Source organism: Cherax quadricarinatus, chromosome 23, assembly GCF_038502225.1.
Source record: "Cherax quadricarinatus isolate ZL_2023a chromosome 23, ASM3850222v1, whole genome shotgun sequence".
In the NCBI taxonomy this organism is placed as follows: Eukaryota; Metazoa; Arthropoda; class Malacostraca; order Decapoda; family Parastacidae; genus Cherax; species Cherax quadricarinatus.
The window spans coordinates 4859359-4884358 of record NC_091314.1 but is presented as its reverse complement, the minus strand read 5'-3'; the positions used below and the strand labels follow the sequence as shown (position 1 = coordinate 4884358).

Here is a 25000-nt window from a genome sequence, read left to right as displayed (position 1 = left end):
AAGGTTGGAGAGAGGGAGTAAAGGAGGTTTTGTTTGCGAGGGGTTTGGAATTCCAGCAGGCATGCGTGAGCGTGTTAGATAGGAGCGAATGGAGACAAATGGTTTTTAGGACTTGACGTGCTGTTGGAGTGTGAGCAAGGTAATGTTTATGAAGGGATTCAGGGAAACCGGCAGGCTGGACTAGAGTCCTAAAGATAAGAAGTACAGTGTCTACACTCTGAAGGAAGGGTGTTAATGTTGTAGTTTTATAACTGTAGTGTAAGCATGTCTCTGGCAAGACAATGATGGAGTGAATGATGGTGAAAGGTTTTCTTTTTCGGGCCACCCTGCCTTGGTGGGAGACGGCCGATGTGCTAATATATATATATATATATATATATATATATATATATATATATATATATATATATATATATATATATATATATATATATATAATGGGGATTTGCGGCAGATTTGGCGAGGGTGATGAGGGAACATCCGTTGTTCATTAGTGAGCCCCAGATGGTGATTACCCTTAAGTTAGTCAAGCTGTTGGTCGTTGTGATGATGATGATGACTGTGTGGGACATTTGTGCTCTCTCTCTATCTCTCTCTCTCTCTCTCTCTTACATGTGTGTGTGTGTGTAAATAACTTACAGAAGTTCGAAATATTGTACTGTGAGGTTTTCCTAATTTGAGAGAGACCCTCCTCGGGTTGAGAGACATCTGGATATCCCTGCCTCATGTAAGAGAAAGGAAGGAGAGAGAGGTGTAACTCTGGCAAAGACCTGCCAGAGATGTGCCACATAGCCCACAATGGTGCCAAAGGAGGCCCACAGAGGTATCCACTAAAAAGGAACTCACTAAAAATACGAAATCTATTGAATTTGAAGGGATATTACCGATAGACTTTCCTGGGTCTTCAAGAGGGAACTTGTCTGGTGCCTACAGACAGTTCCTGATCGTGAGGCTGCCAGTTGACTGGCTCTTGAGCCAAGGAACTGGTGCCCCCGTGGCCTGGTGGCCAAAGCTCTCGCTTCACACACGGAGGGCCCGGGTTCGATTCCCGGCGGGGTGGAAATATTTCGACGTGTTTCCTTACGCCTGTTGTCATGTTCACCTAGCAGCAAGTAGGTACCTGGGTGTTAGTGGACTGGTGTGGGTCGCATCCTGGGGGACAAGATTGAGGAACAATGGAAATAAGTCAGACAGTCCTCGATGACGCACTGACTTTCTTGGTTTTTCCTGGGTGGTTAACCCTCCGGGGTTAAAAATCCGAAGAAACTCCTATCCTATCCTAACTGGGTCTCTCTTCTCACTTGGATTAATTCTGATTGTCTTCCATTTCCTCTACCCTCTGATTGCCGTATACCTGGGGACCTGGAGTTTACCTGGAGAGAGTTCCGGGGGTCAACGCCCCCGCGGCCCGGTCTGTGACCAGGCCTCCTTAGGTCAGTGTCCCAGGATGCGACCCACACCAGTCGACTAACACCCAGGTACCCATTTTACTGATGGGGAACATAGACAACAGGTGGAAAGAAACACGTCCAATGTTTCTACTCTGGCTGGGAATCGAACCCAGACCCTCGCCGTGTGAAGCGAGAGCGTTAACCACCAGGCCGTGTGTGTCCTGTAGGTCGGTTGGCAGAGCACTCAGTTCACACACTGAGGCTCGTGGTTCGATCCCCGGTACGGGTGGAAACATTGGGGTGTGTTTCCTTTAAGACACCTGCTGTCCCTATTCACCGAGATGTAAGTAGGTACCCGGGTGTTAGCCAACTGGTGTGGATCGCATCCTGGGGACAAAATTAACCTAATATGTCTGAAATGCTCTGGTGGCCTGGTGGTTAACGCTCTCGCTTCACACGGTGAGAGCCTGGGTTCGATTCCCAGCCAGAGTAGAAACATTGGACGTGTTTCTTTCAACCGGTTGTCTATGTTCCCCATCAGTAAAATGGGTACCTGGGTGTTAATCGACTGGTGTGGGTCGCATCCTGGGACACTGACCTAAGGAGGCCTGGTCACAGACCGGGCCGCGGGGGCGTTGACCCCCGGAACTCTCTCCAGGTAAACTCCAGATAACAAGGGGCTTTCTATATAGTGTGTCACTGATGTCAGCTATGATCTATATACGCTGTATCATGTATTTGTAGAAATAAAGATTTATTATTATTATTATTATTATTATTATTATTATTATTATTATTATTATTATTATTATTATTATTATTATTATTATTAATGATAAAAATATCTAGATACATTTCGGTCGTTGCATGATCCAGGAATTGTAACCCCTTGTTCAGTAACCCCAGCCCTCTGTGCCTCTGTACCTCTGTGCCTCTGTGCCTCTGTGCCTCTGTGCCTCTGTGCCTCTGTGCCTCTGTGCCTCTGTACGTCTGTGCCTCTGTGCCTCTGTGCCGCTGTGCCTCTGTGCCTCTGTGCCTCTGTACCTCTGTGCCTCTGTACCTCTGTGCCTCTGTACCTCTGTACCTCTGTGCCTCTGTGCCTCTGTGCCGCTGTGCCTCTGTACCTCTGTGCCTCTGTACCTCTGTGCCTCTGTACATCTGTACCTCTGTGCCTCTCTGCCTCTGTGCCTCTGTACGTCTGTGCCTCTGTGCCTCTGTACCTCTGTGCCTCTGTGCCTCTGTGCCTCTGTGCCTCTGTGTCTCTGTGCCTCTGTGCCTCTGTGCCTCTGTATATCTGTGCCTCTGTGCCTCTGTGCCTCTGTGCCTCTGTACCTCTGTACCTCTGTGCCTCTGTACCTCTGTGCCTCTGTGCCTCTATGCGTCTGTGCCTCTGTGCCTCTGTGCCTCTGTGCCTCTGTGCGTCTGTGCCTCTGTGCCTCTGTGCCTCTATGCGTCTGTACCTCTGTGCCTCTGTGCGTCTGTACCTCTGTGCCTCTGTGCCTCTGTGCCTCTGTACCTCTGTACCTCTGTGCCTCTGTACTTCTGTGCCTCTGTGCCTCTATGCGTCTGTGCCTCTGTGCCTCTGTGCCTCTGTGCCTCTGTACCTCTGTGCCTCTGTGCGTCTGTGCCTCTGTGCCTCTGTGCCTCTCTGCGTCTGTGCCTCTGTGCCTCTGTGCCTCTATGCGTCTGTGCCTCTGTGCCTCTGTGCCTCTATGCGTCTGTGCCTCTGTGCCTCTATGCGTCTGTACCTCTGTGCCTCTATGCGTCTGTACCTCTGTGCCTCTGTGCGTCTGTGCCTCTGTGCCTCTATGCGTCTGTACCTCTGTGCCTCTGTGCCTCTATGCGTCTGTGCCTCTGTGCCTCTGTGCCTCTGTGCCTCTGTGCCTCTGTGCCTCTGTACGTCTGTGCCTCTGTGCCTCTATGCGTCTGTGTCTCTGTGCCTCTGTGCCTCTGTGCCTCTGTACGTCTGTGCCTCTGTGCCTCTGTGCCTCTGTGCCTCTGTACGTCTGTGCCTCTGTGCCTCTGTGCCTCTGTGCCTCTGTACGTCTGTGCCTCTGTGCCTCTGTGCCTCTGTACGTCTGTGCCTCTGTGCCTCTGTGCCTCTGTGCCTCTGTACGTCTGTCCCTCTGTGCCTCTGTGCCTCTGTGCCTCTGTGGTTCTGTACGTCTGTGCCTCTGTACGTCTGTGCCTCTGTGCCTCTATGCGTCTGTACCTCTGTGCCTCTGTGCCTCTATGCGTCTGTGCCTCTGTGCCTCTGTGCCTCTGTACCTCTGTGCCTCTGTGCCTCTGTGCCTCTGTGCCTCTGTACGTCTGTGCCTCTGTGCCTCTATGCGTCTGTGTCTCTGTGCCTCTGTGCCTCTGTACGTCTGTGCCTCTGTGCCTCTGTGCCTCTGTGCCTCTGTACGTCTGTGCCTCTGTGTCTCTGTGCCTCTGTACATCTGTGCCTCTGTGCCTCTGTGCCTCTGTACGTCTGTGCCTCTGTGCCTCTGTGCCTCTGTACGTCTGTGCCTCTGTGCCTCTGTACGTCTGTGCCTCTGTGCCTCTGTGCCTCTGTACGTCTGTGCCTCTGTGCCTCTGTGCCTCTGTACGTCTGTGCCTCTGTGCCTCTGTGCCTCTGTGCCTCTGTGCCTCTGTACGTCTGTGCCTCTGTGCCTCTGTGCCTCTGTACGTCTGTGCCTCTGTGCCTCTGTGCCTCTGTGCCTCTGTGCCTCTGTACGTCTGTGCCTCTGTGCCTCTGTACCTCTGTGCCTCTGTACCTCTGTACCTCTGTGCCTCTGTACCTCTGTACCTCTGTACCTCTGTGCCTCTGTGCCTCTGTGCCTCTGTACGTCTGTGCCTCTGTGCCTCTGTACCTCTGTGCCTCTGTACCTCTGTACCTCTGTACCTCTGTACCTCTGTACCTCTGTGCCTCTGTACCTCTGTACCTCTGTACCTCTGTGCCTCTGTACCTCTGTACCTCTGTGCCTCTGTACCTCTGTACCTCTGTACCTCTGTGCCTCTGTACCTCTGTACGTCTGTGCCTCTGTGCCTCTGTGCCTCTGTGCCTCTGTGCCTCTGTACGTCTGTGCCTCTGTGCCTCTGTACCTCTGTGCCTCTGTACCTCTGTGCCTCTGTACGTCTGTGCCTCTGTGCCTCTGTGCCTCTGTGCCTCTGTGCCTCTGTGCCTCTGTGCCTCTGTGCCTCTGTACGTCTGTGCCTCTGTGCCTCTGTACCTCTGTACCTCTGTGCCTCTGTACCTCTGTACCTCTGTGCCTCTGTGCCAGAGACAACAATAACGCCAAGTGCATTATAAGTTTATACCACAGTTATATATTAGCGTTGAAGATTTTTAACGGGAATCAAAATTTCACAGAGTTTTACACTTAAAATGAGTAACAATGTTCACTTACACTTCTGAATATCGTTCTCCACAGTCGCTGTCTGGAAGCTGTCTGAACCATTCCAGGATGCTGGAAATGAGTTCAATAACTTTCACAGCAATTGCTCCGAAAAATCTAGCCCTTGTTACCTTACACTGGCGTTGACAGTTTGAAGCCGATCGGATGAGGCCTCCTCGAGTTGTCAGCGAAACAAAAACGTAAGTTTTGAGGATAAAAGACAGGATAAACAATTCAGGAAATCATTTGAAGGTCTTTCTTGAGAGACACTTAATGAGGTTTTCGTTATATTTTAGTTTCTTACGTGCCCTTGAGCAGGGTGCAGGCTTGCAGGGTGCAGGCTTGCAGGGTGCAGGCTTGCAACGTGCAGGCTTGCAGGGTGCAGGGTGCAGGGTGCAGGCTTGAAGGCTGCAGGGTGAAGGCTTGCAGGGTGCAGGTTTGCAGGTTTCAGGTTTGCAGGTTGTAGGCTTGCTGGGTGCAGGCTTGCAGGTTGCAGGCTTGCAGGTTGTAGGCTTGCTGGGTGCAGGCTTGCAGGTTGCAGGCTTGCAGGGTGCAGGCTTGTAGGTTGCAGGCTTGCAGGTTGCAGGCTTGCAGGTTCCAGGCTTTCAGGTTGCAGGCTTACAGGGTGCAAGCTTGCAGGGTGCAGGCTTGTAGGTTTCAGGCTTGCAGGATGAAGGCTTGCAGGGTGCAGGCTTGCAGGGTGCAGGCTTGCAGGGTGCAGGCTTGTAGGTTGCAGGCTTGCAGGTTGCAGGCTTGCAGGTTCCAGGCTTTCAGGTTCCAGGCTTACAAGGTGCAAACTTGCAGGGTGCAGGCTTGTAGGTTTCAGGCTTGCAGGGTGAAGGCTTGCAGGGTGCAGGCTTGCAGGGTGCAGGCTTGCAGGGTGCAGGCTTGCAGGGTGCAGGCTTGCAGGGTGCAGGCTTGCAGGGTGCAGGCTTGCAGGGTGTAGGCTTGAAGGGATATATGAAATGCCGCTGACAGTAGATCTACAGAAAGACGAGTCGAATGTTTGTGTGACTATCCAGATCTATGTAATATTTTACGAGGTTTGTAATAGCCATCTATGATTACCAGTCACACCCGTCTGACAGGATGGTTATCTAACAAGGTGTTGGACTGCGTCAGCCTGAGCTGCGAGGCTTCAGTAGGACGATGAGGATATCGTCAGGCATTCCACTACGCTTCACTAGCAGCTTCGGAGGTTTCCTCCTGCCAGGAGAGGCTGGGAGTCACTCTGACACCAGCACTGCCGCTGCGGATGACATATCACACAAGTAAATTGTGTGGAGCAGTTTTCCACACACAGTTTAAATGAATAAGATTCCTTACGCGATAGATCACACGAGATAAACGTGCTTGAAGCTCACCCCAACAGCTGACACTCAGAGAGGTAACGCTTTAAATGTTTTAAACTCTTGAAACGCTTATGACGATAACAAACTCCTTCACCGAATGGCGAAATATGTTTTTATTCGTTGTTTAAGTGAAAAATAATCAAAAGTGAAAAGGAAATTTGGTTCTTAAACCTTATGATTGGAAAAGAGTATCCCGTAGCTCAGTGGTAGTGCTTTTCCCTCAGCACAGATAATACACGGTTTTACCCTCTGGGTGAAGCATATGGGCTACGCTCCTAACACCTTCTGCCTATCTGCACCTACCAGTAAGTTGCTAGGACTTAACAGACTGTTGTGGGGAGCATCCTATGAAAGTACCTGAGGACTCCAGGAGAGGTAAGTCACACAGTGTGGCTAACTTCGAATCATCCTGGGTTAATAACCCACCAGGATAAGAACCAGTAAGTTTAATTCTTTTATTTAAAAGAAGACCAAAAGAGAAATCCTAGGAGAGAGATTCTTGTCAGAGATTCCATACATCGTGAATAGGAACCAAGAGAAGTCTGATAAAAGTTATGCACTCTGGCAGGGCTTACTGATTTTGTTTGTGTGTGTTATAAACACGTAAGGATAGCAGGAAAATCTTACCAGTTTCTCCTTACAAACAACACACACTCATTTCCCCCTTCCTCCGTTACCTGCTCATTATTATTTTGTGAGACCATCGTTTCCATTGCCCCAGGGAAAGCGAGTAAGAATCCCTCCCCAGTTTCAAATACTTCCCTGAAGAAACAGGTTAAAATCCTTTTCCTGCAGCTCTGTATGTTGTAAATATACACAAAAAAGTACCGGTAACATTCCCGTAAGTAAATCCCCCGGTAGGATTACGGAGTTTTTTGGGATTACGTGGTTTACTGGGATTGGGTTTGGGATAGGGATTGAATTCCTCGTCTGCCCACCGTTGGGAAGGATTGGCTTAAGAGGCAGGTAACGCAATCAATTATCCTCAGCTCGTGATGGAGTACAGGGTAATGACGTCAAACGTTATCATCCACGAGGGTAGCGTTATTGATTTCAGGGATGTCGTTATTAATTCAAGGATATTGTTATCGTGGGCAGTGTTATCGGGATCGTGGATATCCTTATCGTGTGATGGCAAATATCGTTAAATGTTCTGTTGATATCGTTACCGATCTCGTGGATATCATCAGTTGTTTCAAGGATATCGTCAATAATTTCGTAGATATCGTCAATAATTTCGTGGGTATCGTCAGTTTCAAGGCTGTAAATAATTTTATGTTCATCGCTATTACAACCCTGGAGACTCAATGTCCTGTAATCCTGGGTGTAAAGGGAGCAAAATAAACACAGCAGAAAAACTTTTGACTTGTATTATCCTTCACCAAGTAAGAACAGAATTATGTACACTATATACACTATGTACAACAATAAGTATTAGTGCACTCCACTGTAAGCAAGGCAGAATAGAAGCCACTAGAGAGCAGACCGTGCTTCAACCAGCTCTAGAATGGGAATGACAAGGGCAGACAGGTGTGTGGTACCCACAACACCTCTGCGATTGCCAAAACCATCTTCTCATTGGCTGGAACCTGGGTACTGATTGAACGATGGGGCCCCATCGTTAACCCTTAGCACCTGGTTCGCTGGTTGGGGGAGATAGCCTTTCAATCGCCAATTTCAAGGATATTGTTTTAAATTTCACGGATATAGTCAACAATTTTACGGCTATCGGTAATAATTTCATGGATATCGTTAATAATTTCGTAGATATCGTCAATAATTTCGTAAATATCATCAATAATTTATTAGAAATCGTCAATAATTTCGTGTTCATCGTAATCTACGTTATATATATTGCCATCAATTTTAAGGTGTATTATTTTCATTATTCACTAAGATATCGTTATGAAGCTCGTGGAGATCTTTGTCCTGTTGGATGTGCTTCTTTTAGCCTCCTTCAGCGTACATAAACAATAATGGAGTCGTGTAAAATGGTATTGTCTTGCTTAGTGAACCGTGGGTTGGAATGCTCTGGGCAGGAAATCCGCGCAGGCGGGGATAAAGACTTTTTTTGTGATCAGTGAAATCATGGGGAAGTGAGCGGGAGGGGGTGGAGCCCCCTCCATGATAAGGGGAACCCATAGCCCATACTAAATTTTAGTTTATGAAAGTGAGAACTGAGAGAGAAATAACTGAAATTAACACATGATTTTGGTTATCTCTTTCGTCCTACTTATCTCTCCGGTCTCTCACTTATTTCTCTCCTCCCACTTAACTCTCTTCTCCCACTTAATTCTCTCCTCCCACTTGTCTCTGTCCTTCGTCTTCTTTGCCTTCTCTCTGTGTAGCTTCTTTGGGAGTCTGCAGCACTGGTCTCCCGGGCCAAGGAAGGACAACCATCTGTGAATAAATCTCTTGACGTAGGTACCCAGAAGAGTTTATTCAGTAAGGATTTAGAACACATGAACCTAAGAATGGAAAAGCAATGGAGGAGGCCTACCGGCCCATGCTCGGTAGGCCCTCCTCAAATCCAGCTCTTTACTAAGTCAAATAAAAATTTGAATGTAGGCATGAGAGATGACCAGCAAAAAAGTGACTACAACAAACTTAAAATTAGCGACACCACTTTACCAAGACATCCAAAACTACTGCCAAAAAAACTGTTTACTTTGTTCACCCATAATACAACTGGCATCTGTTTGTGTGTGTGTGTGTGTGTGTGTGTGTGTGTGTGTGTGTGTGTGTGTGTGTGTGTGTGTGTGTGTGTGTGTGTGTGTGTGTGTAAACAAAGAAATTACAATAACAAAAGTCTGTCACTAAGTATCTTTAACAACTATGATTTGGTACACACAGGAGAGACAGGCTGCAACTTAGCTCTTGAACACAAGTCACGGAGTTGTAGACAAGAAAAATCTGAAATCTGTCAACATTTCATAACCCTAAATCAGACTATCTACTGGGATGGTCAACGATGCTTACACGAAGAAGACAATAAAGCCGGCTTTGATTAACGACGACTGAATTTCATCAATTCCAAAGGTCATTGGAAGCCTGAAGTCATTACATTGACCAGACATATTCCAGGACACACTTTAAAATATTAATTCACGTGAATGCGGAATTCGCTCGACAGGCGCACTGAAGCAGTGAATGTGAAGATAATTCTTGGCATTGATGGCACCTACACTACCACATTCCCAGATAAAATATGACCTCCGGTAAGGCTCCTCCGCAACAATAATTCTTAGAATTATTCCGTCTTCACGTGACCTCCTCCCCTACTTAACATGTCATTTTTCTGGCTGTATCCGCCGAAGAGGGTCTCAGACTGAGGTCGAAGTATGCAAAAAACTCTTTTTCTGGCTTTGTTTATATATATATATATATATATATATATATATATATATATATATATATATATATATATATATATATATATATATATATATATATATATATATATATATATATATATATATATATATATATATATATATATATATATATATATATATATATATATATATATATATATATATGACCCTAGGTATGACCTCACATATGACCCTACATATGACCCTACATATGACCTCACATATGACCCTACATATGACCCTACATATGACCTCACATATGACCCTACATATGACCTCACATATGACCCTACATATGACCTCACATATGACCCTACATATGACCTCACATATGACCCTACATATGACCTCACATATGACCCTACATATGACCCTACATATGACCCTACATATGACCTCACATATGACCCTACATATGACCCTACATATGACCTCACATATGACCCTACATATGACCTCACATATGACCCTACATATGACCTCACATATGACCCTACATATGACCCTACATATGACCTCACATATGACCCTACATATGACCTCACATATGACCCTACATATGACTTCACATATGACCCTACATATGACCCTACATATGACCTCACATATGACCCTACATATGACCTCACATATGACCCTACATATGACCTCACATATGACCCTACATATGACCTCACATATGACCCTACATATGACCTCACATATGACCCTACATATGACCTCACATATGACCCTACATATGACCCTACATATGACCTCACATATGACCCTACATATGACCCTACATATGACCTCACATATGACCCTACATATAACCTCACATATGGCTCTACATATAACCTCACATATGACCCTACATATGACCCTACATATGACCCTACATATGACCTCACATATGACCCTACATATGACCTCACATATGACCCTACATATAACCTCACATATGACCCTACATATAACCTCACATATGACCCTACATATGACCCTACATATGACCTCACATATGACCCTACATATGACCCTACATATGACCCTACATATGACCTCACATATGACCCTACATATGACCCTCCTCACTGAGCGTGGAAGTGTAGTGATAATTCACTCACGTCACTTGTAAGACATTTTAAGACTGACATATCAGGCCATAAAACAATAAATATTTGTCAAAAACCATTTTTGACAATTTAAAAAAAATAAAAACGAAAGGCTATAAAAATTCATTTTTATAAAAGCGTATTTTTTCATCAAAAAACTGTATTCTCATTAAAATATATATTTTTTTTAGGGGGGGGGGAAATTGCGTTTGTCGATAAAAAATTATAGTTTTTTCTGTAATGTTTTAAATGAAGAAAGGGGAGGGGGGGGGGGTAAATGCATTAAAAAAAATAAAAGATAATAATTTTTGTAAAGCAGTAAATGTCCAAATGCCTTATTTTTTAAACAAAAATAAAAGGCGTGCTATTATTTGCAACTAGATTAATACTGGAAAAAATATAATAACGCAAGGGAAAGCAAGTTAGTCTAAAAATGTGCCTTTGGCTTCTCTAATTAAGCATTCAGCGTCTTGACTCTCTTCCCAGCCATGTAATTAGTGGGAACCTGGGCCCCAGGCTGGGACCCCAGACAGGGGCCTTGGATAGGGCCCCCAGGCAAGCCTTGTCACTTCTGCCCAGGCTGTGAGCATTCCCTCTCACTCAGATCCTGCCTTTGTTGTGTAATGAGTAGTCTTAGGGGTTAAATGCGTCATCATGGGTGTCTAATGCGGCATCATGGGTGTCTAATGCGTCTTCATGGGTGTCTAATGCTTTATCACGGGTGTCTAATGCGTCATAATGAGTGTCTAATGCGTCTTCATGGGTATCTAATGCGTCATCATGGGTGTCTAATGCATCATCAGGGTGTCTAATGCGTCATCATGGGTGTCTAATGCATCATCATGGGTGTCTAATGCGTCATCATGGGTGTCTAATGCATCATCATGGGTGTCTAATGCGTCATCATGGGTGTCTAATGCGTCATCATGGGTGTCTAATGCATCATCATGGGTGTCTAATGCGTCATCATGGGTGTCTAATACGTCATCATGGGTGTCTAATGCATCATCATGGGTGTCTAATGCGTCATCATGGGTGTCTAATGCATCATCATGGGTGTCTAATGCGTCATCATGGGTGTCTAATGCATCATCAGGGTATCTAATGCGTCATCATGGGTATCTAATGCGTCATCATGGGTGTCTAATGCATCATCAGGGTGTCTAATGCGTCATCATGGGTGTCTAATGCGTCATCATGGGTGTCTAATGCATCATCATGGGTGTCTAATGCGTCATCATGGGTGTCTAATACGTCATCATGGGTGTCTAATGCATCATCATGGGTGTCTAATGCGTCATCATGGGTGTCTAATGCATCATCATGGGTGTCTAATGCGTCATCATGGGTGTCTAATGCATCATCAGGGTATCTAATGCGTCATCATGGGTATCTAATGCGTCATCATGGGTGTCTAATGCATCATCAGGGTGTCTAATGCGTCATCATGGGTGTCTAATGCGTCATCATGGGTGTCTAATGCATCATCATGGGTGTCTAATGCGTCATCATGGTTGTCTAATGCATCATCATGGGTGTCTAATGCGTCATCATGGGTGTCTAATGCATCATCATGGGTGTCTAATGCATCATCATGGGTGTCTAATGCGTCATCATGGGTGTCTAATGCATCATCATGGGTGTCTAATGCGTCATCATGGGTGTCTAATGCGTCATCATGGGTGTCTAATGCATCATCATGGGTGTCTAATGCGTCATCATGGGTGTCTAATGCATCATCATGGGTGTCTAATGCATCATCATGGGTGTCTAATGCATCATCATGGGTGTCTAATGCATCATCATGGGTGTCTAATGCGTCATCATGGGTGTCTAATGCATCATCATGGGTGTCTAATGCATCATCATGGGTGTCTAATGCATCATCATGGGTGTCTAATGCATCATCATGGGTGTCTAATGCGTCATCATGGGTATCTAATGCGTCATCATGGGTGTCTAATGCATCATCATGGGTGTCTAATGCGTCATCATGGGTGTCTAATGCATCATCATGGGTGTCTAATGCGTCATCATGGGTGTCTAATGCATCATCAGGGTATCTAATGCGTCATCATGGGTATCTAATGCGTCATCATGGGTGTCTAATGCATCATCAGGGTGTCTAATGCGTCATCATGGGTGTCTAATGCGTCATCATGGGTGTCTAATGCATCATCATGGGTGTCTAATGCGTCATCATGGTTGTCTAATGCATCATCATGGGTGTCTAATGCGTCATCATGGGTGTCTAATGCATCATCATGGGTGTCTAATGCATCATCATGGGTGTCTAATGCGTATCATGGGTGCTAATGCATCATCATGGGTGTCTAATGCGTCATCATGGGTGTCTAATGCGTCATCATGGGTGTCTAATGCATCATCATGGGTGTCTAATGCATCATCATGGGTGTCTAATGCATCATCATGGGTGTCTAATGCGTCATCATGGGTGTCTAATGCATCATCATGGGTGTCTAATGCATCATCATGGGTGTCTAATGCGTCATCATGGGTGTCTAATGCATCATCATGGGTGTCTAATGCATCATCATGGGTGTCTAATGCATCATCATGGGTGTCTAATGCGTCATCGTGGGTGTCTAATGCATCATCATGGGTGTCTAATGCATCATCATGGGTGTCTAATGCATCATCATGGGTGTCTAATGCATCATCATGGGTGTCTAATGCGTCATCATGGGTGTCTAATGCATCATCATGGGTGTCTAATGCGTCATCATGGGTGTCTAATGCGTCATCATGGGTGTCTAATGCGTCATCATGGGTGTCTAATGCGTCATCATGGGTGTCTAATGCGTCATCATGGGTGTCTAATGCATCATCATGGGTGTCTAATGCATCATCATGGGTGTCTAATGCATCATCATGGGTGTCTAATGCGTCATCATGGGTGTCTAATGCGTCATCATGGGTGTCTAATGCATCATCATGGGTGTCTAATGCGTCATCATGGGTGTCTAATGCGTCATCATGGGTGTCTAATGCATCATCATGGGTGTCTAATGCGTCATCATGGGTGTCTAATGCATCATCATGGGTGTCTAATGCGTCATCATGGGTGTCTAATGCATCATCATGGGTGTCTAATGCATCATCATGGGTGTCTAATGCGTCATCATGGGTGTCTAATGCATCATCATGGGTGTCTAATGCGTCATCATGGGTGTCTAATGCATCATCATGGGTGTCTAATGCATCATCATGGGTGTCTAATGCGTCATCATGGGTGTCTAATGCGTCATCATGGGTGTCTAATGCATCATCATGGGTGTCTAATGCGTCATCATGGATGTCTAATGCGTCATCATGGGTGTCTAATGCATCATCATGGGTGTCTAATGCGTCATCATGGGTGTCTAATGCGTCATCATGGGTGTCTAATGCATCATCATGGGTGTCTAATGCGTCATCATGGGTGTCTAATGCATCATCATGGGTGTCTAATGCGTCATCATGGGTGTCTAATGCATCATCATGGGTGTCTAATGCATCATCATGGGTGTCTAATGCGTCATCAAGGGTGTCTAATGCGTCATCAAGGGTGTCTAATGCGTCATCATGGGTGTCTAATGCATCATCAAGGGTGTCTAATGCGTCATCATGGGTGTCTAATGCGTCATCATGGATGTCTAATGCGTCATCATGGGTGTCTAATGCATCATCATGGGTGTCTAATGTGTCATCATGGGTGTCTAATGCGTCATCATGGGTGTCTAATGCATCATCATGGGTGTCTAATGCGTCATCATGGGTGTCTAATGCATCATCATGGGTGTCTAATGCGTCATCATGGGTGTCTAATGCATCATCATGGGTGTCTAATGCATCATCATGGGTGTCTAATGCGTCATCAAGGGTGTCTAATGCGTCATCAAGGGTGTCTAATGCGTCATCATGGGTGTCTAATGCATCATCAAGGGTGTCTAATGCGTCATCATGGGTGTCTAATGCGTCATCATGGGTGTCTAATGCGTCATCATGGGTGTCTAATGCGTCATCATGGGTAATCCAAGGTCTTTATTCATGTATGGGTACGGACTCGTTTCGTATCATTTTGATCTACTATCTGGGTTCCTAGCAATATTTTTCACCCCAACACTGGTCAGACTGTAATGGATTGTGAAGCGGAAGACTGGTTAGTTAATGGATTTCAGAACCTGTGGTCTGCACGAGGGTCATCAAGGCAGCACCTCACCTGTTCGCAACCAGTCAGAGATAGTCATACACCGCCCGACGAGGCAGCACCTCACCTATCCGCAACCAGAGATAGTCATACACCGCCCGACGAGGCAGCACCTCACCTATCCGCAACCAGAGATAGTCATACACCGCCCGACGAGGCAGCACCTCACCTGTCCGCAACCAGTCAGAGATAGTCATACACCGCCCGACGAGGCAGCACCTCACCTGTCCGCAACCAGTCAGAGATAGTCATGCACCGCCCGACGAGGCAGCACCTCACCTGTCCGCAACCAGTCAGAGATAGTCATACACCGCCCGACGTTATTAATTAGTTCCAAGAGCCGTGACGTAACCCGGTTTTTTACGTAAGCCGGGTTACATCACGGCTTTTGAAATTAATGTCCTAAAATGACGACAAACGCCGAGAACATGACTGGTCCAGTGGCTAACGCGACGGTCTGGAGTTTTGAGACTCTCTGATCGCGGGTTCTATCCCCGCCCGTGGTATGGTTTGGTTTTTTTAACGCGGAGAAACTAGCTTACATAACTTGCGAAAGAATATAACTATTGCTAAACATTAAAGAACGTTTAAAACATATTCAAGTCATTTTTTTAAAGAGTAATGAACACAATTAGAAAACTCATGACTTGGGTGACGTTGCTGAGTGACGTAAAGACGGATGTAATGACGTTAGCTGAGCTGAAATTAACTCTAGAAAAGTGGCGTAAAGTCTAATTTGACGCAGCCCGAAATGACGTACAGCGGCCTATGACTGTACATACCCTGACGGGTGTACACTACCAGGTGTACATAACCTGACGGGTGTACACTACCAGGTGTACATGACCTGACGGGTGTACACTACCAGGTGTACATAACCTGGTGGGTGTACACTAGCAGGTGTACATAACCTGACGGGTGTACACTACCAGGTGTACATAGCCTCATGGGTGTACACTACCAGGTGTACATAACCTGATGGGTGTACACTACCAAGTGTACATAACCTGATGGGTGTACACTACCATGTGTACATAACCTGATGGGTGTACACTACAAGATGTACATAATCTGACGATACGAATGGTATTTTTGACCGAGCAACAAATTATACAAGCAGGGCGAGAGTATCCCATAGTTCATACCAGACTATCGTCAATAATCTACACATTGATTTAAAAATTAATCAGAAAACTAATCCTGCGCAAATTACATTTGCTGTTGAATAATGTATGGAGACATTAGTCACTAGAGAGTGTTACTGCGCAGCTATAATAGTGTATACTGATATATTAGTCAATAGAGAGTGTTACTGCGCAGCTATAATAGTGTATACTGATATATTAGTCACTAGAGAGTGCTACTGCGCAGCGATAATAGTGTATACTGATATATTAGTCACTAGAGAGTGCTACTGCGCAGCGATAATAGTGTATACTGTTATATTAGTCACTAGAGAGTGCTACTGCGCAGCTATAATAGTGTATACTGTTATATTAGTCACTAGAGAGTGCTACTGCGCAGCGATAATAGTGTATACTGATATACTGTCACTAGAGAGTGCTACTGCGCAGCTATATATACCATAATTCACTAGCGTAAGGGATACGAAAAGAAGAGAGAAGTAATATGGAGAGATAATTCAATAGGTAGCAATATTAAGAGGCATGGCACAAGAAAAAGTGGAGGTTCGAGCCTTCGTCTGTCAAGGGCGATATAGTACGCAGGTCTTACGTCACTTACATGTTATTTAGGTAGCTTTGCTGTGGTGAGTAAAGATGACTTGTAGAATGCTCTGCTCACAATCAAAGGGAGCTCAGTTCGATTCCCGGACAGAACATATGGGTAAGTCCTTGTTCACATAGCAGTAAGTATGTATCTGGGTTTTCGTCTCTTTATACCTGCTGTCACTGTTCACCTAGCATTAAATACGTACCTGGTTATTAGTCTCCTTACAACTCCTGCCCTTGTTCACTTGCCAGTAAATAGGTACCTCGATGTTAGTTGACTGTTGGTGGCAGCCTGGGGGAGGTGGCATCCTGAGAATGGTACTATCCTGGGGAGGGTGCCATCCTAGGCGTAGCATCCCAGGGAGGGTGCCATTCTGTAAAAGTGGCACCCTGAGGCGTAGCATTATTATTATTATTATTATTATTATTATTATTATTATTATTATTATTATTATTATTATTATTATTATTATTATTATTATTATTATTATTATTATTATGATTATGATTATTACTATTATACCTATGGGAAGCGCTAAAATCTTAGGGGGTCATTACAGCGTCTGGGTAGGGGGGTGGTGGCAACCAGCGCCGGCTTAAAAAAAGAGGGATGATAGCCACAATTCCGTGGATCAAGAGCCCTTCACCGTCAACAAAGTATCACCATCACCACCCATTTCTTTGTAGGGGTACAATGGTCCCATTAATATTAGCGTACCTTGAGTGCAGAGTCAGCAGTGACTCCACAGAAAGTCTACGGGTTGAGCCACCCATGTTTCGTTACTTCTCACCTGATGTTCAATTTGTGTTCCTGCAAAATATTCTGTCAGCAGTTATATTATATTATTATTATTATTATTATTATTATTATTATTATTATTATTATTATTATTATTATTATTATTATTATCATTATTATTATTATTATTATTATTATCATTATTATTATTATTATTATTATTATTATTATTATTATTATTATTATTACTATTATTATTATTATTATTACTATTATAATTATTATTATTGTTATTATTATTATTATTATTATTATTATTATTATTATTATTATTATTATTATTATTATTATTATTATTATTATTATTATTATTATTACTATTATTATTATTATTATTTATTATTATTATTATTCTATTATTATTATTATTATTATTACTATTATTATCATTGTTATTATTAATATTACATTCGCAGGAAATTTATAAATCCCCATGCGTCATCGTAACATGCTCCTTTAGTGACATAATCAGCCCACTGAGACATGCTCGTTCGTGACCTGATCCGTTCGTGACCTAATCCACATTCGCTCTCCGAGGATAAACGAAGACAAAGACAAAAACCAAATATTTTTAGCTCTACCTAAATGCAAGTGTCTCTCGCATGGCAGTGAATTGAAGTGTCACGTGATGTCATGTCACGTGTTCATCACCTAATCTGCCGTCACCAGTTAAATGAGTCCAATTCTGCATTGGCACAATTAATTTCACGGTTTGCTTATTTACCGGAGAGTGAGAGACGTGCAGGAGAAAAAAATGTGAGGGTGGGATAGGGCGTGGAATAACTGGATTACAATATTACGATCATGTCGGTGGCTGTAGGATAGATGGACTCTGTATCACCAGTTAGAGGGATAGATGTCTGTGTATTACCAGATAGAGGGACAGATGTACTGTGTACTACCAGTTAGAGGGATAGATGTCTGTGTATTACCAGATAGAGGGATAGATGTACTGTGTATTACTGGACTGTTAGAGGGATAGATGTACTGTGTATTACTGGACTGTTAGAGGGATAGATGTACTGTGTATTACTGGACTGTTAGAGGGATAGATGTACTGTGTATTAGCAGTTAGAGGGATAGATGTACTGTGTATTACCAGTTAGTTAGAAGCGAAAAATGTGAAAAAATAGAACTTGATAAAGATAATATATTTTCTGGGGATAAAAGTATCACTCGTCTGTAATTTTAAAAGAGAAAAAATAAAAAGAAAGAGACGGGAGTGACTTAGAGAGAACACTCACATACACACACACAACACACACACGTGTGTGTGTGTGTGTGTGTATGTGTGTGTGTGTGTGTGAGTGTGTGTGAGTGCATAAGCAACAGGAGTCCAAACGTTATTGTACAGTTCTATACATCACTAGTGACGTCTCACTTGGATTACGTGGCTCAGTTTTGGTCTGACTACAAGATGGATATACATTCATTGGAAAACATTCAGAGAAGAATAACTAAAATGACTCACTGTGTAAGGGATCTCTCATATGAAGACAGACGTAGATCCCTGACTCTCCACTCTCTGGAGACACATAGAATGAGGGAAGTGTGTAAGTGGATGATGGGCATAAACAAAGGCAATGCTAAAGAAATACTGAGGATATCGAATCAGGTAAGAACAAGAAATAACGAATTAAAGTTAGATCAATTTAGATTTAGAAATATAGATAAGAGCTGGTTTTCGAAGAGAGTTATCGATGTGTGGAACAATCTTTCGAGTAGGGTAACTGAAGCTAGTACCATGGGCAGCTTTTAAAAGAGATTAGACAAATATATGAGTGGGAGGGGCTGGGTTTGATTGGTGTCGTGGGTACGGAAGTAAATTCTTGGGTAGCTTTGGGAAAGGGTGGTTTTGATAAGGACCTGCCATGTATGGGACAGTAGGCCTTCTGTAGTGTTCCACCGTTCTTATGTTCTTATTTGTGCGTGTAAGCTAATGTAAGTATGTACGTTTATGTGTTTATACAGTTACTAATATTATTACTATAACAACTACTGTTATTTGTACTACTACGACAACTACTACTAACTGTACCACTACCACTGCTACCACAACTACTATGACTACTACTACTACTACTACTACTACTACTACTACTACTACTACTACTACTACTGCTGCTGCTGCTGCTGCTGCTGCTGCTGCTGCTGCTGCTGCTGCTATTGCTGCTGCTGCTGCTACTACTGCTACTACCACAACTACTGCTACTACAACTAATACTACTACTGTTACTACTACAACTACTACTTCTATTACCACAACTACTATTACTACTACTACTACTACTACTACTACTACTACTACTACTACTACTGCTACCACCGCCACTACCACTACTACTACTACTACTACTATATTGCTGCAAATATCACCATCACTGGAATTCCAGTAAGTAGTGAACACTCTTAGCATCAATGATTCCACTGAAGAGATCATTAAGGAACATGTTGTATGTAACTCTATCCTGCTATTCTAATGAGGTACACAGCAACGAACGAGATAAACACCATCTTTATCATCATTTTCTTTCAGTTCCTTATCTCCCTTGCTCTAAATCCCAGTATTTCATGATTCAAAAATCTATACTTTAGAGGGTAATAGAGGCGAGAAACTATCCCATTTTATGATTGCTTATGAATAATAATAGAGAGGCAAAGATTACGAGGAGCTGGGGGTCTACCTTTCTAATTTGCATAACCCCTCCCCCGCCTCTCCCCAGGTCTCATGCAGGTTCTCGTGTCCAGGAGTCACCGTCTCTCTCTGTGGGTTACGTTTCAAAACGGCACATCTCCGAGGAGAGGTAGAGGTAGAGAGAGAGAGAGAGAGAGAGAGAGAGAGAGAGAGAGAACCTTGTGCTTCTCTATTCTTGACTTACACACCTAGGTACTATTAGAAACACCTCTATCTACGTAGGAATAGATGCCCCTTTTCAGCAGATAGCTTAGCTATGGACTTCCAAGTCTTCTGCTATCAGTGTTTCCTATGTACTAACACATACTCTCAACTCTTTTAGTCCCAAGGACATTAAAGGCATTATGACTATGGACTCTCTGAGTTCGTGGACTCATATAGAGTGCACTACAACAGCTCACGTTCTATACAGTGCCATGCTAACTGACGGGAGGTAACATTGTAAAATGAACGTATATCGCTGGAACCAATGCCTTTCTGAGCATTGACGTATAATTAAACGATGGATGGTGGGGAGAGAGTTTGATCAAACTTACTTGTGTGTTAAGCTGGTTCTTACAACTGGGGGTACAGATGTTTTAGATGTAACTTAAGTCAGTTGTCTGAGATAGTATGCTCACTTGACAGTTCTTGCCTGATCCTTACGGATTTAGAGCTTTCACGTAATAAAAATAATAATGATAATAATAATAATAAGTATAATAATGATAATGGAAATGATACTACTACTACTACTACTACTACTACTACTACTACTACTACTACTAATAATAATAATAATAATAATAATAATAATAATAATAATAATAAATGAAGATTATGGTAATAATAATAATAATAATAATAATAATAATAATAATAATAATAATAATAATAATAATAATAATAATAATAATAATAATAAATGAAGATTATGGTAATAATAATAACAATAATAATAATAATAATAATAATAATAATAATAATAACAACAATAATAATAATAATAATAATAATAATAATAATAATTATTATTATTATTATTATTATTATTATTATTATTATTATTATTATTATTATTATTATTATTATTATTATTATTATTATTATTATTATTATTATTATTATTATTATTATTATTATAACAATAATTAAACAACAAGAATAATAACAAAATAAACTTTCATTACTTTCCTTCAGAAAATAGCCGTCAAAACAGCTTCAGTAAATTGCTTTAAATTTCGAGGTTGTGTTGTGCACAACTGTTGTGTGTACAATATTATCTTCTGCAGCGGCGCGTATTTGCAGTGTTGAGAGTTAAGTGCTAAGAGCAGGGAGGTGAACTTTGAGAGCTGTGTGTGCACTCACCTAGTTGTACTCACCTAGTTGAGGCGGCAGGGGTCGAGTCCAAGCTCCTGGCCCCGCCTCTTCACTGGTCGCTACTAGGTCACTCTCCCTGAATTGTGAGCTTTATCATACCTCTGCTTAAAGCTATGTATGGATCCTGCCTCCACTACATCGCTTCCCAAACTATTCCACTTCTTGACTGCTTTTTGGTTGAAGAAATACTTCCTAACATCCCTGTGATTCATCTGTGTCTTCAACTTCCAACTGTGTCCCCTTGTTTCTGTGTCCCATCTCTGGAACATCCTGTCTTTGTTCACCTTGTCAATTCCTCTCAGTATTTTCTTTGTCGTTATCATGTCCCCCCTATCTCTCCTGTCCTCCAGTTTCGGCAGGTTGATTTCCCTTAACCTCTCCTCGTAGGACATACCTCTTAGCTCTGGGACTAGTCTTGTTGCAAACCTTTGCACTTTCTCTAGTTTCTTTACGTGCTTGGCTAGATTTGGGTTCCAAACTGGTGCCGCATTCTCCAATATGGACTTAAAGTACGCAGTGTACAGAGTCCTGAACGATTCCTTATTAAGATGACGGAATGCTGTCCTTAGGTTTGCTAGGCGCCCATATGCTGCAGCAGTTATTTGGTTGATGTGCGCTTCAGGAGATGTGCCTGGTGTTATACTCGCCCCAAGATCTTTTTCCTTGAGTGAGGTTTGTAGTCTCTGGTCCCCTAGACTGTACTCCGTCTGCGGTCTTCTTTGCCCTTCCCCAATCTTTATGACTTTGCACTTGGTGGGGTTGAACTCCAGAAACCAATTGCTGACCCAGGCTTACAGCCTGTCCAGATCCCTCTGTAGTTTTTCCTGGTCCTCGTCCGATTGAATTCTTCTCATCAACTTCACGTCATCTGCAAACAGGGACACCTCAGAGTCTATTCCTTCCGTCATGTCGTTCACAAATACCAGAAACAGAACTGATCCTAGGACTGACCCCTGTGGGACCCCGCTGGTCACAGGTGCCCACTCTGACACCTCGCCTCGTACCATAACTCGCTGCTGTCTTCCTGACAAGTATTCCCTGATCCACTGTAATGCCTTCCCCGTTATCCTTGCTTGGTCCTCCAACTTTTTGCACTAATCTCTTGTGTGAAACTGTGTCAAACGCCTTCTTGCAGTCCAAGAAAATGCAATCTACCCACCCCTCTCTCTCTTGTCTTACTGCTGTCACCCTGTCATAGAACTCCAGTAGGTTTGTGACACAGGATTTTCCGTACCTGAAACTGTGTTGGTTGTTGTTGATAGCTCATTTCTTTCTAGATGTTCCACCACTCTTCTCCTGATAATCTTCTCCATGACTTTGCATACTATACATGTCAGTGACACTGGTCTGTAGTTTAGTGCTTCTTGTCTGTCTCCTTTTTTAAAAACCGGGACTACATTTGCTGTTTTCCATACCACAGGTAATTTCCCTGTTTCGATAGATGTGTTGAATATTGTTCTTAGGGGTATACATAGCGCCTCTGCACCCTCTCTCAGAACCCATGGAGAGATGTTATCCGGCTCCATCGCCTTTGAGGTGTCTAGCTCATTCAGAAGTCTCCTCACTTCTTCTTCGGTTGTATGTATTGTGTCCAACACTTGGTGGTGCACCCCACCTCTCCGTCTTTCTGGAGTCCCTTCTGTCTTCTCTGCGAACACTTCTTTCAATCTCACGTTGAGTTTCTCACATACTTCGCGGTCGAGTGTGTGTGTGTGTGGTACTGTGTGGCACTGTGGGTAACCACTACACTGTGTGATACCGTTGGAAACACACCATTGCGTGATACTATGTAAAACAGTACACTGTATTGTGCTCTGGGAAACAGAACACTGTGAGGTACTGTGGGTAAACACAACACTGTGTGGTACTGTGGGAAACACTACACTATGTGGTACTGTGAGAAACACGATACTGTGTGGTACTGTGGGAAGCACAAGACTCTGCGGTACTGTGGGAAGCAGTATACTGTGTGGTACTGTGGGAAACACAACACTGTGGTACTGGAAATATAAACACAAATGCAGTATAATGTGATCCTTTATTGACAACGTTACACCCACACAGTGGGCTTTTTCAAGTCACACACGGATCCGTGTGTGACTTGAAAAAGCCCACTGTGTGGGTGAAACGTTGTCAATAAAGGATCACATTATACTGCATTTGTGTTTATATTTCCATTGTGTCGGTATTTTATACCATTTATTTCCACTGTGTGGTACTGTTGGAAACACTACACTGTGTGGTACTGTGGGAAACACAACATTGTGTGGTACTATTGGAAACACTACACTGTGTGGTACTGTGGGAAACACAAAACTGTGTGGTACTATTGGAAATACTACACTGTGTGGTACTGTGGGAAACACTACGCTGTGTGATACTGTGAGTAAACACTACACCGTGTGGTACTGTGGGAAACACAACACTGTGTGGTACTGTATGAAACACTACACTGTGTGGTACTGTATGAAACACTACACTGTGTGGTACTGTATGAAACACTACACTGTGTGGAACTGTATGAAACACTACACTGTGTGGTACTGTATGAAACACTACACAGTGTGGTACTGTATGAAACACTACACTGTGTGGTACTGTATGAAACACTACACTGTGTGGTACTGTATGGAACACTACACTGTGTGGTACTGTATGAAACACTACACTGTGTGGTACTGCATGAAACACTACACTCTGTGGTACTGTATGAAACACTACACTGTGTGGTACTGTATGAAACACTACACTGTGTGGTACTGTATGAAATACTACACTGTGTGGTACTGTATGAAACACTACACTGTGTGGTACTGTATGAATCACTACACTGTGTGGTACTGTATGAAACACTACACCCTGTGGTACTGTATGAAACACTACACTGTGTGGTGCTGTATGAAACACTACACTGTGTGGTACTGTATGAAACACTACACTGTGTGGTACTGTATGAAACACAACACTGTGTGGTACTGTATGAAACACTACACTGTGTGGTACTGTATGAAACACTACACTGTGTGGTACTGTATGAAACACTACACTGTTTGGTACTGTATGAAACATTACACTGTGTGGTTCTGTATGAAACACTACACTGTGTGGTACTGTATGAAACACTACACTGTGTGGTACTGTATGAAACACTACACTGTGTGGTACTGTATGAAACACAACACTGTGTGGTACTGCATGAAACACTACACTGTGTGGTACTGTATGAAACACTACACTGTGTGGTACTGTATGAAACACTACACTGTGTGGTACTGTATGAAACACAACACTGTGTGGTACTGCATGAAACACTACACTGTGTGGTACTGTATGAAACACTACACTGTGTGGTACTGTATGAAACACTACACTGTGTGGTTCTGTATGAAACACTACACTGTGTGGTACTGTATGAAACACTACACTGTGTGGTACTGTATGAAACACAACACTGTGTGGTACTGTATGAAACACTACACTGTGTGGTACTGTATGAAACACTACACTGTGTGGTACTGTATGAAACACTACACTGTGTGGTACTGTATGAAACACAACACTGTGTGGTACTGCATGAAACACTACACTGTGTGGTACTGTATGAAACACTACACTG

The 25000-nt window shown here is 43.3% G+C and overlaps 1 protein-coding gene across 3 annotated transcripts in view; it reads left to right on the top strand.

Annotated features, from left to right (window-relative positions):
* LOC128686141 (protein turtle homolog A) overlaps window positions 1–25000 on the top strand; it is a 509174-nt gene that overhangs the window by 1284 nt on the left and 482890 nt on the right. The gene's annotated exons all lie outside the window — the stretch shown is intronic.